At 34.8% G+C, this 20000-nt stretch overlaps 1 protein-coding gene across 3 annotated transcripts in view; it reads left to right on the top strand.

Annotated features, from left to right (window-relative positions):
* SPR (Sex peptide receptor) overlaps positions 1-20000 on the top strand; it is a 1638905-nt gene that overhangs the window by 1436751 nt on the left and 182154 nt on the right. For all 3 annotated transcript variants that reach the window (XR_011335343.1, XM_069842364.1, XM_069842363.1), the window contains one exon: positions 15395-15425. The gene's annotated coding sequence lies outside the window, so the exon portion shown is untranslated. The remainder of the gene's footprint in view (positions 1-15394; positions 15426-20000) is intronic.

The raw sequence follows: 20000 nt of genomic DNA, 5'->3' as shown, positions 1-20000 counted from the left end.
TTAAGAGAACAATCTGGTTTATTTGACGTGTTATGTGAGACAATTATACACGGAGTAGGTTTTTTTCCTCCTGTTCGAAATCCTTTGTCATTATCTAATTAATTTGATGTCTTTTTTGTGAACTCATATCTGCAAAGTGTAGCTGCAATGAATAGAATTTATTCCTCGTTTAATTAAAATTAAATCGCTGCCAGATGTCCGAGTTGCCAGTCCAACTTCGCTTCTCCTCGCAGCAGCTGACTCCATCGGCTATTCTCGCAATATTATTTATCGTTCCAACTTTTCATCTTTAATTTAAAAATGAATATTTTTTCCCTCAGTCTGCCTTTTGCTTATTCGCGTATTCAAGGCCCGTGTGTGTTCAAGCCAGCTTTATGACGTCTTCTAAATAAAGAGTCAGACATTCGACTCCCGATTATGTGACGTCATTCCTCAATCATTTTTAATTTTCTTCGTGTTATTAACCCTAAATTGACTCAGTAAGCCAAGAGGGTAGTTAAAAAAAAACAGAAAAACGTACTAAATGTGAAAGAAACACTTCAAATTACAAAACTATTTTGAGGTCAATATTGAACTTCATATTCCGGCTCAGTTATTCATAGATTTCAGAAAGGCATATGACTCGGTTAAGAGAGAAGTTCTATATAATATTCTTATTGAATTTGGTATTCCCAAGAAACTAGTTCGATTAATTAAAATGTGTCTCAGTGAAACTTACAGCAGAGTCCGTATAGACCAGTTTCTAACTGATGCTTTTCCAATTCACTGCGGGCTAAAGCAGGGAGATGCACTATCACCTTTACTTTTTAACTTCGCTCTAGAATATGCCATTAGGAAAGTTCAGGATAACAGAGAGGGTTTGGAATTGAACGGGTTACATCAGCTTCTTGTCTATGCGGATGACGTGAATATGTTAGGAGAAAATCCACAAACGATTAGGAAAAACACAGAAATTCTAGTTGAAGCAAATAAAGCGATAGGTTTTGAAGTAAATTCCGAAAAGATAAAGTATGTGATTGTGTCTCGTGACCAGAATATTGTACGAAATGGAAATAAATATGAGAAATGCCTGTTATTATTCGGTTGAAAAGCTTTTCTCATGCAGTCTCCTGTCAAAAAATCTGAAAATTAGAATTTATAAAACAGTTATATTACAGTTTGTTCTGTATGGTTGTGAAACTTGGACTCTCACTTTGAGAGAGGAACAGTGATTAAGGATGTTTGACAATAAGGTTCTTAGAAAAATATTTGGGGCTAAGAGGGATGAAGGTACAGGAGAATGGAGAAAGTTACACAACACAGAACTGCACGCCTTCTATTCTTCACCTGACGTAATTAGGAACATAAAATCCAGACGTTTGAGATGGGCAGGGCATGAAGCACGTATGGGCGAATCCAGAAATGCATATAGAGTGTTAGTTGAGAGACCAGAGGGAAAAATACCTTTGGGGAGTCCGAGACGTAGATGGGAGGATAATATTAAAATGGATTTGAGGGAGGTGGGATATGATGATAGAGACTGGATTAACCTTGCTCAGGATAGGGACCAATGGCGGGCTTATGTGAAAGCGGCAATGAACCTGCGGGTTCCTTAAATCCATCTACAAATAAGGAATTCTTGCTGAATTGTGTGGACGTATTTATTGGAGCTTTAACTCTCAACACATTTGAAATGTGGATATGTAGAAGAATGGAGCCTATGAAATTGACAGACAGAATAAGATAGGTAGAGTGGGTGAAGAAAGAATAATGCTGAAACTGCAAATCCAGCTTTCAGATAAGGATACCTGTCAAGATGATTTGAATAATTGAATAATCGAACCCGGGACCTTTGGTTAAACGTAGCAATGCTCTTAACAACCGAGCTACCCAGGAACTCTACCCGACACCGACCCAATCTTTCCCTCTATATCCACAGACCTCGTCCACACCTGTGGAGTAACGGTCAGCGCGTCTGGCCTCGAAACCAGGTGGCCCGGGTTTGATTCCCGGTCGGGGCAAGTTACTTGGGTGAGGTTTTTTCCGGGTTTTTCCCTCAACCCAATATGAGCAAATGCTGGGTAACTTTCGGTGCTGGACCCCGGACTCATTTCACCGGCATTATCACCTTTATCTCATTCAGACGCTAAATAACCAAAGATGTTGATAAAGCGTCGTAAAATAACCTAATAAAAAATCCACAGACCTCAAAGTGGGCTGACAACCGTTAAGCAACCAACACTGAGTGCACACTAACTCTGTGTGACTTAAATTGTGGTTTTCTGTTAACGAACAGTGACGTGTATTATGCAGATCTAGCTTCCAGGTAAGGCTCTCTGTGAATAGGGCGCGGGTTCGATCCCCACTTGGTTGGATTTTTTCCGAGGTTTTCCCAACCGTAAGGCGAATGTCAGGTAATCTATGGCCTAATCTCTCCAAATACCATCTCGATATCACTAAATAACGTAGTAGTTAGTACAGCGTCCCTAAATAAATAAAAAAATCCCCTTTAAAATGGTATGTCTGAATTCAGGGTGCAATTTGAAATTGTAGAGTAGGGTTCAGGGTGAAATGATACAAACAGAAAACTCAATAACCAGTGGTCTTGAACTTCCCACACTAAAACTGAAATTTCAGAAATTCGATCCGAACAAATTTAATATAACATTGTAATGGTAATATGCGTTACAAGAGCGGTATGTTGAAGTTTTCATGTTGGAGGAAAAGTTTGAAAAAGCGAAACGTAGTTGACTTTTTTAATTTCCGAGAATTGAAAGAAAACATATCGCTCGTGTACCGTACATTATTTTGTACGAAGATCGTTTATTACATACCTGAAAGAGGAATTTCAAATTAGTTGGAATGAAATCTCCATCTTGGTTTCTGTTCAATGACGGCAAATTTGAAAACCAAAAATATCTATCTTCAACATTGTTGCTTTAAAATGTTTTCTGTGTTTACTATACTCCAGCAGGCCGTGATATACTGTACGTCTGTCTTTCCCCCCCCCCCCCCCAGTCTATAAATGAGAACTTAAAACAAACGGTAAGGTTATGTAATGATTTATTTTTCATTTTATTATTTTTGTGCGAGATCGTGCGTATTTGCTTGTTTTCCGCACAGAACCAATACGCGGTAAGTGTGAAATACCACATTCAGTATTCCCAACGTAATACACATAACAATTTCCCTCTTCTTACCGCTTAAGGGCGACATTCATTTTACTGCTTTAGGCTTTTAACATATTATTTTTACAGACGTTTAACATAGTAATAATTATAAATTGGAAACTTACCACTGCAATTTCACCTAAATTGCAATGTTAATTATTGTTTTTAAATATTTGCAAAATTTAAGTAAAGTCTACTACTCCACGAAACTTATTGCATTCCTGATACAAGTAACATTAAGGAAGCCGTGAAAAAAATCAACAAGATTCCAGATGCCGATGTTATTACTGCAATATGTTATATAAATAATGTTGTTAAAATATTAAAATGAAAAATAAATCATTACATAACCTTACCGTTTGTTTTAAGTTCGCATTTATGGACTGGGGGGAAAAAAAGACAGACGTATATCACGGCCTGCTGGAGTATAGTAAACACAGAAAACATTTTAAAGCAACAATGTTGAAGATAGATATTTTTGTTTTGCAAATTTGCCGTCATTGAACAGAAACCAACATGGAGATTTCATTGCAACTAATTAGAAATTCGTATTTCAGGTATGTAATAAACGACCTTCGCACAAAATAATGTAGGATACACGAGCGGTATGTTTGTTTTCATGTTCTCGGAAATTAAAAAAAGCTTAACTACGTTTCGCTTTTTCAATCTTTTCCTCGATCATGAAAACGTAAGCATACCGCTCTTGTAACGCATATTACTATTACAATATTATTTATATAACAAACTGCAGTAATAACCTCGGCAAGTTTAATTTTGCCGGTCAAGGAGATGCAGTAGCTTTAGTGGAGTTGTAGAATTTACTTAATTTTTGCAAATATTTAAAAACAATAATTAAAGTGCAATTTAGATGAAATTGCAGTCATAAGTTTCCAATTTATAATTATTACTATATTGAACTTCTCTAAAAATAATATGTTAGAAGCCTAAAGCAGTAAAATGAATATGTCACTTAAGCGATAAGAAGAGGGAAATTGTTATGTGTGTTACGTTGGGAATACTGAATGTGGAATTTTAGACTTATCGCGGATTGGTTTTGTGCGGAAAACAAGCAAATACGCACGATCTCACACAATAGTATTATGCGTTACAAGAGCGGTATGTTGACGTTTTCATGTTCGAGAAAAAGATTGAAAAAGCGAAACGTAGTTAAGCTTTTTTTAATTTCCAAGAACATGAAAACAAATATACCGCTCGTGTATCGTACATTATTTTGTGCGAACGTCGTTTATTACATACCTGAAATACGGATTTCTAATTAGTTGCAATGAAATCTCCATGTTGGTTTCTGTTCAATGACGGCAAATTTGCAAAACAAAAATATCTATCTTCAACATTGTTGCTTTAAAATGTTTTCTGTGTTTACTACACTCCAGCAGACCGTGATATACGTCGTCTGTCTTTTTTTTCCCCCAGTCTATGATGAATCTGGAATCTTGTTGATTTTTTCACGGCTTCCTTAATGTTACTTGGATCACGAATGCAGTAACTTTAGTGGAGTTGTAGAGTTTACTTAATTTTTGCAAATAATTAAAAACAATAATTAACAGTGCAATTTAGGTGAAATTGCAGTGGTAAGTTTCCAATTTATAATTGTTACTATATTGAACGTCTCTAAAAATAATATGTTAAAAGCCTAAAGCAGTAAAATGAATATGTCACTTAAGCGGTACGAAGAGGGAAATTGTTATGTGTGTTAGGTTGGGAATACTGAATGTGGAATTTTAGACTTTCCGCGGATTGATTTTGTGCGGAAACCAAGCAAATACGCACGATCTCGCACAAAATTCCTTGCAGAAGGAAAAGTTACATTTGTTCGTATCAAATTTCTACACATTAAAAGGATAAAACTAAAATTCTTTCAATCGAGTATCAACAGTAATCTCACTAGAGGTTTTGATTTATCTAGAGAAAATCAAAACTCGAGTGGGATTTAATTGACTGTTACACGATTAGAAGAAATTATATAAAGATTAGAAGTAACAAAGTACTCCAATACAATAAAATATTAATTGACTTACGAAAATACAACTGTCTTCAGATGTATTATTGTACCATCTCAACATTACAAATATTATGCTAGATGCATGCTAGATGGCAGCAGTGAGCAATGCCTTCTCGTCAAGTTCTCGATCTACACGTATACACGATGGCAATGTTACTAGTCAAGAAGGCTTTGTTGATTCAGTTTCATTTTTATTATTAAAACTTCAATTATCCGAATCCCAGTAATCAACGTCACTTGACAGATGATTTTCAATAAATCTTAATATTAAACAATCTCTGATACGTGACTATCCAGAATACCATATAGCAGAAGCTATAACATAACCTAACTAATATACACAAGTGTTAGAAAAGTTTTAATTAACGACGATGACATAAAAAATAAACATGAATAATTTTAAAAGGAATAATTATTGAATGTACAATGTTCAAATTTGAATGTGGTTGGTGGTTCAATTGATATTATATTGGACGTGTGCGTAATAGAAGTGGAACTCGTTGATGTACATGGTGTATCCCTCAACTTATTCAGGATTTCCGAATGGTGCTCTTCATTTATTTGTAAATAGGGTTTCAGGGAAGATGCATAGCTATGACCAGTGATCTTTATGAATTCTTGTTCTTGAATGCCAATGCTAGTCATATTTGAAAGTGCTGTGCATCGACTGGAGTGGTTTGTAATTTTCTGTTTTTTCAACGTCCAGACCAGTGCAGTTTGAAATGTTGGCAAACAAAGAAACAAATGCTAGGGACGCGATAAAATTGTGCGATAAGCAGCCGTGATTGGTTGAAAGACGTCCTTTCGTACCGTTTTATTGGTCAAAAGTGGTGTGACGTAGTAAAAGTGCAATAGTCATCATAATTCACTGCTCTCTTAAATTCACTGAGCATATTGGGAATTAAAGCAATGGCTTTCTCAAAATATTTTATGAAATGTTTCATATAAAACAATTTTTATCTTGAAAAGGAAGCACAAGTGAACAAAATTTTATTAAACATTTTTTTTTTTTTTTTTTGCGTTTGACTCACCAATAGGAAGATGACACGTCATCAGAATTCAAGATCAAGATAATCTGTAGCGTGTATTTTGTAACGGTAAGAGAAACAAAATTACACAGTAGATTACGAAAAGGAAGAATACAAAACTGAGCTTGGTTTGGACAGCCCTGGTTGCGGATTATTAACTTGTAATAAGCGTTTCTTTACGTCAAAGCGTTTCAGAATTCCCTTTGGAAAGAAAGCACAAAAGCTCGCTTTTAAAAAGTGCGGTCTAAATGAATCAAGTGAGCTGGCATGAATCATTCAGACGAATGTCGAGGAATGAAATATGAGAATTTTAGAAGACAGAACAAGTATTAGCAACCGCGGCGGGGGTCAAGATGTCTGCATTAGCAATTGAGGAGGTGCCAGCAAGAGTGGCATAAGGCTTATGCAGCTTTCAAGCTCGGGTCTTTATATTTTTGTGTTTCTCAATTACGTAATTTACAATACAAATGTTAAAAATGATGTATTTATTTTGTGAACAGGGACATACAGTGTAATATATTACTGATAACAGTAGAAACTTAGTGTAAAGTATAGAGTGGTATTTTTCTATTCCTCAATGGATATTTATTTTATTTATTTATTTATTTATTTATTTATTTATTTATTTATTTATTTTTATATATTTATTTGTTTATTTATTTTCTTATTTATTTATATTGTTGTTGTTGTTGTTGTTGTTGTTGTTTTCTAATGCCAGGCGTTTGACAATAAAGTCATTTGACCTCTTGCACTCCAATATTTTTCAAAGATATTATCATGACCAGCCACAGAAGCACAGATTTTGAGGTGTTCCGAATCCATTTCTTGGTTTGAGTTGCACAATGGGCAGTTAGGGGACTGATATGTTCCAATTCTATGCAGGTGTTTGGCCAAACAATTATGGCCTGTTGCCAATCTAAATGCAGCTACAGACGATTTGCGTGGTAAATCGGGAATTAACTGTGGATTTTGATGCAGGGAGTTCCATTTTTTCCCTTGGGATTGAGTTATCAAATTTTGTTTGTTGAAGTCTAAGTATGTAGATTTAATAAATCTTTTCACAGAGTAATACGTAGATTTAGTAACAGGTCTGTAAGTAGCAGTGCTGCCCTTCTTTACTAAAGCATCCGCATTCTCGTTTCCCAGGATTCCACAATGGGATGGTATCCATTGGAATACAATTCTTTTATTGAGTGATATTATTTATTTATTTACTTATTTATTTATTTACTTATATATTTATTTATTTATTTATTTTGCTAATAATTGTAACGTAATATATATATATATATATATATATATATATATATAGGCTATATACAGAAAAACTTTAGCTCGCCCCTGAAAGAGTAGAACTCGTGCTCAGGGGCGTATTCCTGAATTGAAATTAAGAAGTATATAATACAATTTGTCTTATGTCTACTTCGGAACAAGAATATATAAATTTAAATTTACAATTTTTCAATTTTTAGAAAATCTATACTTACATTTTTAAATTTAATACTAAAACTATTAGAATTGACAAGATTAGAATATTTAAATATAAATTTGTTATATATTTTTGGGCCTAGATTATTACTATGATTAAATACTATAGTAAATTGATTTTATAAATTCGTAAAGGTTCTCTTTTTGGCGCAGTGTTTTTTCTACGATAGCACAAATTCACATTAAATAAATATTTCAAGTTGTAGAGGTTATAAGATCACGATTTCACGACCGTCTAAACTCAGAACCATTAAGAAATAAGAATCCATGGAATTACAATCTGTTTTATTCATGATCACGATTTCATGGCCGTCTAAAACCTGCCATAATGAACAAAGCGGTTTGGAAAGATGAATGCTAAATCTTATTACCACAATGAATACTACAGATGTAAGCTCAGAATAATAAGGGCTAAAATGTAGATATGAATGTTAAATTTGTAATTTATTTGTGTTACGTGTAATATTTAACTAATGAAAGATCGACATTTATTCCCAATACTTTTCGATTGCTGGTAAAATTCATGTTATGAGAATAAGTTAATTAAGTAGTAAAATATCGCTGCAATCGAAAAGTATTGGGAATAAATTTGAATAAGGAACAAAAAAAAAGTTTCCTTCTCAGGCAGGATTCGAACCACGAAAGTCTTGGTTACCAGTTTATCGTGCTCTGATTTCACCTACAAGGGTCGGTCCGGTTTTTTTTTTTTTTTTTTTCCCCCCCTCTACTCTACATATCAGCCGGGACATCATTCATGGGGTAATAATGTACATTGTACACCACACTTTTACGAACATAATCTTCATCATTTTTAGAAATTACAGGTGAATTTACTTTGATGATGTTGATAATGTCGATCGTATTTCGAAAGCAATATGATGAGTTTTCGAAATCCATGTAGCAATCCACACCAGAGACTTCATTTCACAGCTGTTACCAAGCATTTCATTTGTTAGTTTGTCATTCTCTCGTTCCCACAGGAAATCTCCGAATCCTGCATAACAAACAAAACAAGATGTGGATTTACACACGGTCTGTATCCACATGACAATAAAATTGCGGTGCGTTTGTATTACGTGTCATTTCGTTCTACGTAACTTTCCATCCGTGATTTTGTTGTTTTTCATGTTTGGGAACTTCAATAAAACATCCAGTGCTGTAATTGGGAAGGACGTGTGGGCACACAGAGGGGGTTTTTCTAGTGATCTTGACCTTTAGGTCATCACTTTAATGATAACGCAGTGAATATTACGTGTGAAATCGAACAGGGGTGCTCTCAGGGATGAAAAGGAGGTTTCCACAATACGGATATGATTCCAGTCTTCCCTTGAGCACGGACTTCTTTACATTCTCAATGTCAATCCGTGTTTTCTCATAGGTCCGCACCCGATGTTGTGCTGGCATTTGTTTTTTAACTAAATACATTTATATCGAAGGAGCAGTAGAAAAGGTCGGATGACGTAAGTAGGTAACGGAATAAGGCAACGAAAAATATATTTGTGCGAGATGGTGCGTATTTGCTTGTTTTCAGCACAGAACCAATACGCGGTAAGTGTGAAATACCACATTCAGTATTCCCAACGTAACACACACAACAATAATTTCCCTCTTCTTACCGCTTAAGCGCCATATTCATTTTACTGCTTTAGGCTTTTAACATATTATTTTTAGAGACGTTTAACATAGTAATAATTATAAATTGAAAACTTACCACTGCAATTTCACCTAAATTGCAATGTTAATTATTGTTTTCAAATATTTGCAAAAATTAAGTAAAGTCTACTACTCCACGAAACTTATTGCATTCCTGATACAGGTAACATTAAGGAAGCCGTGAAAAAATCAACAAGATTCCAGATGCCGATGTTATTACTGCAATATGTTATATAAATAATATTGCTAAAATATTAAAATGAAACAATAAATCATTACATAACCTTACCGTTTGTTTTAAGTTCGCATTTATAGACTGGGGGGGAAAAAAGACAGACGTATATCACGGCCTGCTGGAGTATAGTAAACACAGAAAACATTTTATAGCAACAATGTTGAAGATAGATATTTTGGTTTCCGAAGTTGCCGTCATTAAACAGAAACCAACATGGAGATTTCATTGCAACTAATTAGAAATTCCTCTTTCAGGTATGTAATAAACGATCTTCGCACAAAATAATGTACGATACACGAGCGGTATGTTTGTTTTCATGTTCTCGGAAATTAAAAAAGCTCAACTACGTTTCGCTTTTTCAATCTTTTCCTCGATCATGAAAACGTCACCATACCGCTCTTGTAACGCATATTGCTATTGTGCGAGATCGTGCGTATTTGCTTGGGTTCCGCACAAAACCAATCCGCGGTAAGTCTAAAATTCCACATTCAGTATTCCCAACCTAATACACATAACAATTTCCCTCTTCTTACCGCTTAAGTGACATATTGATTTTACTGCTTTAGGCTTTTAACATATTATTTTTAGAGACGTCCAATATAGTAATAATTATAAATTTGAAACTTACGGCTGCAATTTCACCTAAATTGCACTGTTAATTATTGTTTTTAAATATTTGCAAAAATTAAGTAAACTCTTCAACTCCACTAAATTTACTGGATTCGTGATGCAAGTAACATTAAGGAAGCCGTGAAAAAATCAACAAGATTCCAGATGCCGATGTTATTACTGCAATATGTTATATAAATAATATTGTTAAAATATTAAAATGAAAAATAAATCATTACATAACCTTACCGTTTGTTTTAAGTTCGCATTTATGGCCTGGGGGGAAAAAAAGACAGACGTATATCACGGCCTGCTGGAGTATAGTAAACACAGAAAACATTATAAAGCAACAATGTTGAAGATAGATATTTTTGTTTTACAAATTTGCTGTCATTGAACAGAAACCAAGATGGAGATTTCATTGCAACTAATTAGAAATTCCTCTTTCAGGTATGTAATAAACGACCTGGCACAAAATAATGTACGATACACGAGCGGTATGTTTTCTTTGAATTCTCGGAAATTAAAGAAGCTCAACTACGTTTCGCTTTTTCAAACTTTTCCTCGAACATGAAAACTTCAACATACCGCTCTTGTAACGCACATTACTATTTTTTTGTGTAACATGCCAGATGATTCGTGGTCTGTCTCAGTAATATACATGGTGATTCACGAATAATAATAGTAATAATAATAATAATAATAATAATAATAATAATAATAATAATAATAATAATAATAATAATAATAGTTTCATTTTCCCTGGCAGAGTTAAGACCATCAGGCCTTCTCTTCCATTCAACCAGGATCAAATCACGAATAATGACCCGCATTTTAGAAAACAGTTCTAGAGGCCATTTTGAGCATAAAATGCCATAATATGAACATGGCTCTTATCATAGCTGATTCAATTCTACAAAAGTAGCAGTGGGTTTTGAGTGGAATTAAAAGTTATTCACTTAAAATACACAAAAATATTACTTCAAAAAACTATATTAATCATAAAATAAACATACCACCTCAGTTCGGAAGCAGATTCTCAAATATCCCTCCTTCTATTTCAATCCATTTGGTCGCACGGATGTGAACGGCGCTTAGGATTCTGTACCTCGTCACGACTGTCCCCGATAATCCGATAATCGCAGTTGATATATCTTCCCCTTCACCTCCGTATTTCACGTTACAGCACAACCCTCCGTTTAGTTCACGTTTCAATGTTACGATGCAAGCAACTCCAAAGCCTGATTCACAGTGTGACGTTTGGATTCTTACGAATAACTTGCAAACTAATAATAATCGGACTCGTGTTCATATGAAATTTTATGCTCAAAATGGCCTGTAGAACTGATTTCTGAAGCGCGGGACATTAGTCGTGAATCACCCTGTGTATTGCAGTCAGTGTCAATGGAGAATGTGGGATGAGAAACATTTAAAAGGGACGAGTAAATATGTTCTTGTAAAGGAGGCTGGAGCTGAGAAGAACTGAATATGTAAGCTCCAAGCCTGTTGGCCATCTGTCTCACTCAGAGTTTCGCTGTTCCCCTGAAGAAATTTCAGAGAATTTTAAAGGAGAAGGCCGAAAATGGCCGTGACGTAATAGCTTCCACATGAAAGGAAAAGAAGCACGACAGCTCTTTCTAGCGCCGAGATTATCAAAACGTAAAGCTGTAACTCCACGGTCTCCATGCACTTTCATAGAATCATCTTTACTTAGCTATTTTTATTGGTGTTGTGGGATTTAATCGATTGATCTAATTGATTAATCGATCAGTTTCTGTTGTAAGATCAATCGATCAAGTCCACACCTGTGGAGTAACGGTTAGCACGTCTAGCCGCGAACCCAGGTGGCCCGGGTTCGATTCCCGGTTGGGGCAAGTTACCTGGTTGAGGTTTTTCCGGGGTTTTCCCTCAACCCAATATGAGCAAATGCTGGGTAACTTTCGGTGTTGGACCCCGGACTCATTTCACCGGCATTATCACCTTCATCTCATTCAGACGCTAAATAACCTTAGATGTTGATAAAGCGTCGTAAAATAACCCAATAAAATAAAAAAAAATCACTCCATCAAAAATATTTAATCGAATAATCGAGTCGATTAAAATTAATCGGTTGTAGTTGATATTAATTATTATTTTGTTAATACAAACCCATACTAAAATTTCTGACAATATTTCTCTCTCGGAATTTGCTTACTTAAAAGCACAATAGTACTGTTATTTTCTTACTGTAAGTCAGGTAGAGTAGGGAAAATCTTTGCACAAACACTTCAGAAAGAGATGGAGATATGAGGACAGTGACCTAGTCTACCTCTATTGAAAGTTGAAACACAATGCGAAACCCTTATTAAGTTTTATGGTTTTCCAAGAAAACTTCCACCTTGTTGTCAGCTCTTCTTCCTAGCATATGAAATATATATTTTTCTGGGATTCGTCCCCCTCATCCCTTATAAAATAGCCATGTCTACACTTCTCTTTCTAAAATCTGGTAATTCGATTACAATAGGGGCCAGTCTTCTGTTTCGATCGCTGTATTGTTGCAGTTTCTGTACTGAGTTTGTATATGAAGGTCGTGTGTTTAGTTTGATAAAGAAAAAAATCAGTTTTCTGTGGTTTGTGAAAATTGTAAACTCCATTATGTCATATGAGAATCTGAGAGGTAAACTCGGTGAAACGTTTGGATTTAAATTGAACGATCGTGGAGAAGTGCTTGATACAAAAAAAAATTGTTCGTGTTTAGTGATGCAGGGAACATTGTTACTAAACGTAGAGCGGCACTTAATTCGGAGCATGTGAATGCACTCACATGTTTAAAATCATGGAGGAAGCAGTATTAACTAGGTGAGTCTTCATACTTTCTGTTATTTATGTTTGTCTCAAAAATTCCCGGAGAAATTGACACAATAAATTATAAGCCTCATAATAAATATGTTAGTAAATAATTAAAATAGTTGTTTTGTAATATAAAAATACAATATATACAGATATACAACATTTAATACTTATGCTTATCACCGAACACAAGTTAAATTTAACAATAATTGTGTATTACAGTATATTAAAACATTTTTAACTCGACGAAAACTCGATTAATCTCGATTAATCGATTAAATTGAAATAGTTAATCGATTAATTATGTTGATCGATCAACAGCACTAATATTTATATTTCTGATGTATTATTCATCTTTTGTTAATGGGTCCGATGTAAATCAATATGTGTCGTCCAAACAAGTGATCGGAAAATTCAGTTGTGCTACGCACATTGTATTACATTTCCATCCATTTAATTTGTTGATTGCATCATTCGATTTTTTTTTACATTTGATGTATTGCCGCTCATAAGATAATGGCTTAACATTCCGCTCTACCAGATTCGAACTGATTCAAATTTAACGTCACGCTAGGCACACCTTTCATTCGCGTCTCTGAAACTCATTTTTTTAATGTCCATGGACAAATCTGTTACCATGGTTACAAACCCAAAAAGGAAAAAAAAAATAATTGAACGGCTACGAACTTCATTGCTTTATGAAAACAAGCGTGTTTTCACTAACATTATGACTGCCTGCGTGGTCTAGTGGAAGCATGCTGGCTTACAGATGTGGAGGTCCCTGGTTTGATTCCTGCACCCGGCTCTCGGAGAATTTTTCTTGAAGAACATAAATTTTCTGGGTGTCTAAAGTCTGGAAATTTATATGAATGTGGGTGTGAATGCGAGTGTGCCGGGTTATTAATAAAATTATTAAAAACAGTCTTCAAAAATATAAAATACGAGTACAGTATATCGGGACATGCGCTGGGCACAAACCTGAACCTCACATTGTTAACATGTAACGCCAACACTTAGCACAGAAAGCCCTAAGAAAAACTAGAGAGTTAACAATGAATGAAAAAGAAAAGAGTAAGCTTGTGTTTCTAAAATAATCTGGCATTTTAAAAACATGAGTTAATTTAGTCGCTTGCAATGTATTACAGTATTCATACTGTACGTTCTATCTGGTTTATGGTATATTTTTGTTTCAAATCACTAATAGAAGTTAGAGACTAGCCGTGCCTTGGGCTGGGGTATGGAATGAGGGTTGGTTCGAGTCCACGTGAAGGGAAAAAATGTCTCATGAAATTTCTTAAGTCAGCTATAACAATAGGGAAAGGAATTAACCATATGTTACCCCCTGTATAAGTTGGATGATTGTTCACCTCTGCTCAGACATGTGAACGTGAGTTTAGAATTCGGCTGAACTGTTTTTCTCTTAATTGTTGTAGCGTCACAATATTATTATTATTATTATTATTATTATTATTATTATTATTATTATTATTATTATTATTATCAAAAGAAGAAGAGAAGTGAATTCTTAAAAAAGCAAGGATATCTTCTCGGCAATAGAACTGATAAATATATTTTAAAAATTACGAAATAATATTCCACACCTGTGGATTAACGGTTAGCGCGTCTGGCCGCGAAACTAGGTGGCCCAGGTTCGATTCCGGGTCGGGGCAAGTTACTTGGTTGAGGTTTTTTCCGGGGTTTTCCCTCAACCCAATATGAGCAAATGCTGGGTAACTTTCGGTGCTGTACCCCAGACTCATTTCACCGGCATTATCACCTTCATCTCATTCAGACGATAAAATAACCTAAGATGTTGATAAATCGTCGTAAAATAACCTACTAAAATAAAAATAAAACGAAATTATAACAAAGTGAAAGCAGCAAATGTCTTACCAATTAAAATTGTCAGGCGAATTAACTCAGTGATTAAGTCCAAATGACAGTGAAATAAAATATTAATATTTATAGTTTAATTTCATATTTTCCACAACAATTCTAATTACATTATTACAGAAAATGATTATATTTCAAAATTCACAGTTACTCGTCATATATTCCACCGAGATTTATTCGAGCCTGAAAACATACGCTCCATCGTTAGGCTACATCCCACTGTACCGCTGGTCTAGCACTAACGTGTATTGAACTCGCTTCCATGAAGATCCACCGCACCATGAAGCTGTGTTATTGTTTCAAATTAGGTTTGCGTTATGATGAATTTCAAAGTTTGAAGCAGATAATAACCCGTGTTTTGTTTAACCTGACCTACAGGGTCACGTGCTTCTTTGTGCACGCGTTGCCATAGCAACGATGCTAATTAAGCAACTAGTTGCCCTTTTTGTTACAGACCAGTAAAACACGTTCTGATGTGTTGTTTCAGGTTCTGAAGGCTTCCCCCAGGCTGCAGCACCGTAAGTAAACAGACTACAACTTATTTAGCGATATTTGACACAACAGACTTCAGAAACTGTCATCTGTTAGGGGCAAAGCCATTTTGTCAGGTGTCATTTAACCCCTTTCCCTGTCTCTTACGTTTACAAGCTATTTCACGCTGTATTCTTATTCTAAATTTGATCAGTATTGATCTAATATTATCTTCTATTAATCTACAGTCAAACGAAATGTAGGATGACGATAACAAATTGATCTTATTTTATTCAGTATGTACCAGTCAATTTATCAAGGAATGATGTACATGAAATATAATAATTTTAGTACTAGTCTGTCTGTGTACAGCGATTTCTACTAAACTATTGGACGGATTTGTTCATATTCAGTATATAAGAGTCAATTTATCATGGAATGATGGACATGAAATATAATAATTTTAGTACTAGTCTGTCTGTGTACAGCGATTTCTATTAAACTATTGGACGGATTTTGTTCATTTTCAGTATCTACAAGTCAATTTATCAGGGAATGATGGACATGAAATATAATAATTTTAGTACTAGTCTGTCTGTGTACAGCGATTTCTACTAAACTATTGGACGGATTTTGTTCATTTTCAGTATCTACGAGTCAATTTGTCAGGGAATGATGTACATGAAATATAATAATTTTAGTACTAGTCTGTCTGTGTACAGCGATTTCTACTAAACTATTGGACGGATTTTGTTCATTTTCAGTATCTACAAGTCAATTTATCAGGGAATGATGGACATGAAATATAATAATTTTAGTACTAGTCTGTCTGTGTACAGCGATTTCTACTAAACTATTGGACGGATTTTGTTCATTTTCAGTATCTACGAGTCAATTTGTCAGGGAATGATGTACATGAAATATAATAATTTTAGTACTAGTCTGTCTGTGTACAGCGATTTCTACTAAACTATTGGACGGATTTTGTTCATTTTCAGTATCTACAAGTCAATTTATCAGGGAATGATGGACATGAAATATAATAATTTTAGTACTAGTCTGTCTGTGTACAGCGATTTCTACTAAACTGTTGGACGGATTTGTTCATATTCAGTATATAAGAGTCAATTTATCATGGAATGATGTACATGAAATATAATAATTTTAGTACTAGTCTGTGTACAGCGATTTCTACTAAACTATTGAACGGATTTTGTTCATTTTCAGTATCTACGAGTCAATTTATCAGGGAATGATGTACATGAAATATAATAATTTTAGTACTAGTATGTCTGTGTACAGCGATTTCTACTAAACTATTGAACGGATTTTGTTCATATTCAGTATCTACGAGTCAATTTATCAGGGAGTGATGTACATGAAATATAATAATTTTAGTACTAGTCTGTCTGTGGACAGCGATTTCTACTAAACTATTGGACGGATTTTGTTCATATTCAGTATCTACGAGACAATTTATCAGGGAATGATGTACATGAAATATAATAATTTTAGTACTAGTCTGTCTGTGGACAGCGATTTCTACTAAACTATTGGACGGATTTTGTTCATATTCAGTATCTACGAGACAATTTATCAGGGAATGATGTACATGAAATATAATAATTTTAGTACTAGTGTGTCTGTGGACAGCGATTTCTACTAAACTATTGGGCGGATTTTGTTTTTCATATTCAATATGTACGAGACAATTTATCAGGGAATGATGTACATGAAATATAATAATTTTAGTACTAGTCTGTATACAGCGATTTCTACTAAACTATTGGGCGGATTTTGTTCATATTCAGTATCTACGAGTCAATTTATCAGGGAATGATGTACATGAAATATAATAATTTTAGTACTAAGTCTGTCTGTGTACAGCGATTTCTACTAAACTATTGGGCGGATTTTGTTTGTTCATATTCACTATCTAGAAGTCAATTGTCAATTTATCTGAGAATATGTTCCCTCAATGCTTCGAGTAAAACCACTTAAATTTCCCTGCTGGCAACTCTTTCAGAAATAGATAAAGTAAAACAGACCGATTCCCAATTTTATATATAAAAAATTGAATGTTTTTCTTGCTATAATTTCATTAAAATTTCAAAATATAGAAGTGGCTAAACTCTTTAAGGCCAAACATCGAATTATTATTTTTATCACACTACATAATCTTTGCCATGGTAACCACTTTCGCTTTTGTTTATTGTGAAAGTCCCAAGCTAACTACATGTTATCAGAGGAAGGTCATGGAATCGAATATATGTTATAGACAAGTAAACAAGTGAACGATTAAAGATGTGCAAACGGCCATTTTAGTCTGTTGCAGAGAGAGAGAGCTAGATGCGCATGCAGATTATGCGTCGCTGCAGTTGATGGGTTTATCATATACTGCGCCTATGTGAGGACGACTAGCACATACAGGCTATTTGTATTGGTTGAACGAGGAGGCCCTTTGATCACATACCAAACAGATTAGAATTAAATGTGTGTAGCTTACTTGCTAGCGAACTATTTATTGACACACATACAGCACCACGCAGAAATACTTGCATGCTAGCTATATAAAAACTGAGAGATCAATTCGTAATACAGGGTGATGCAAAATAAATTGGCACTTATCCCGACCACATTTCAGTGAACAGTAGTTTGAAAGGAACTAAATAGTACAGCCTGTAAGGATGCAAATATTTTTAAATACAGGGTGATTCAGATCACCAGTAACAGTAATTTATTTCGGAAACTAGTGCATGAAAATTTTCGAGACAAAAATATGTATATCTAAACCACATGTGAACTTTCACTTGAGCTTGATTTCATCAATCAGCCTTAACAGGAAGTAGGGTCAGTGGCGTATCACTTTAAACTTTCAAATGGGAGTCGGGTCAAATAGGGTACCATTTGATAGAGCTCTTCAAAACAAACAACTTTCATAAAAAAACGTTTTTATCAATTCCTACTCTTTCAATGAGAAAACGTACAAAAAGACAATGTCATCAATATTGAGAAATGTTAAAAGACGAAAATGCAAACAAGGCAATTAATGTTGACATGTTACTGAAAGGCTGGACAATTCCATTAATTTTTTATAAATTTTCAAACTATCTGCCGTTCTGAGCGGCACACACCTGTACTCTTCTTCTAACACTGTCAGTGACTCCTAATACTTCGGCGTGGTCAAGTGACTGGCAGAGTACGAATTGATAAAAACGTTTCATATGAAAGTTGTTTGTTTTGAAGAGCTCTACCAAATGGTACCATATTTGACCCCGACTCTCATTTGAAATTTTAAAGTGATACGCCACTGACCCTACTTCCTGTTAGAGCTGATTGATGAAATCAAGCTTAAGTGAACATTCACATGTGGTCTAGTTATAAATATTTTTGTCTCGAAAATTTTCTTGCTCTAGTTTCCGAAATAAATTACTGTTACGGGTGATCTGAATCACCCTGTATATACACAGTATAAATTATACTATTTTGCTCATGTACTAATGCACCGATAATGTGTAAGAACCTATCGAGTTTTAACCAATCAAAGGAAACTATCAAATGCAATCTTGTCGCACCTGATGCGCATTTATTTAATAGGCCTATCTTGTCGCACCTGATGTTCAGATGTTAGATATTTTCATTGTTTCCTTAACAGTACAGTGGGCCGTGATATTGCGTGGTGGCCATGGTAACAAATGTAAGTATTAAATATCTTAATCTCTGAAAGTTATAAATTATTTATTAATATATTCGGTAAATAATCTTATTCAAATATCGTCCACACCTGTGGAGTAACGGTCAGCGCGTCTGGCCGCGAAACCAGGTGGCCCGGGTTCGAATCCCGGTCGGGGAAAGTTACCTGATTGAGATTTTTTCCGGGGTTTTCCCTCAACCCAATACGAGCAAATGCTGGGTAACTTTCGGTGCTGGACCCCGGACTCAATTCACCGGCATTATCACCTTCATTTCATTCAGACGCTAAATAACATAGATGTTGATACAGCGTCGTAAAATAACCCAATAAAATAAATATTCAAATATCACACGAGTTCTCCTATCTTGTCGATAATTCAATAACTGAAAGTACCGAGTTGAAAATAAAATGTTATAACCTCAAATATTTGTTTAATTTTGCTGTTTCACTAATCATAATTTCTACCGCTATTGTCAAATGTGTACCATGAATTTCATATTGCAGGAGGCCAAGACCATGCTGGGCAAAGAAAATATGTAGCGTATTATGTACGTTAGAAATTTAAATACCTTATTGAATAATGTTATAATCAGGCTGCGCTACTTTTTTATTAACTAATTATTTATTTATTATTATTCGCGAAATAGTATTAGTATAGTCTATTACATACAGTCACGAAGCTCAATACGTAGGGAATATGCATCCATAGATAGTTGCTAGGATTGCTACTATCGTCTCATCACAGACAATGCGAAATAGTACCGGCACAGTTTATTGTTCCTAGTACTCTCCACAACTCAAGCTTCGTGACTGTATATGCTAGGCTGTGGTATTAGTCAAATATCACTCTACTGGCACGGGAAGAGAAACATCTCTTGTTATGTTACCTGCTATAATGAAAAGTATTGACTGCCATAATCCACAGAAA

The sequence above is a fragment of the Periplaneta americana genome, chromosome 12 (assembly GCF_040183065.1).
Source record: "Periplaneta americana isolate PAMFEO1 chromosome 12, P.americana_PAMFEO1_priV1, whole genome shotgun sequence".
NCBI lineage: Eukaryota > Metazoa > Arthropoda > Insecta > Blattodea > Blattidae > Periplaneta > Periplaneta americana.
Note: the sequence above shows the minus strand (reverse complement) of the source record. Positions and strands in the feature narration are given on the sequence as shown.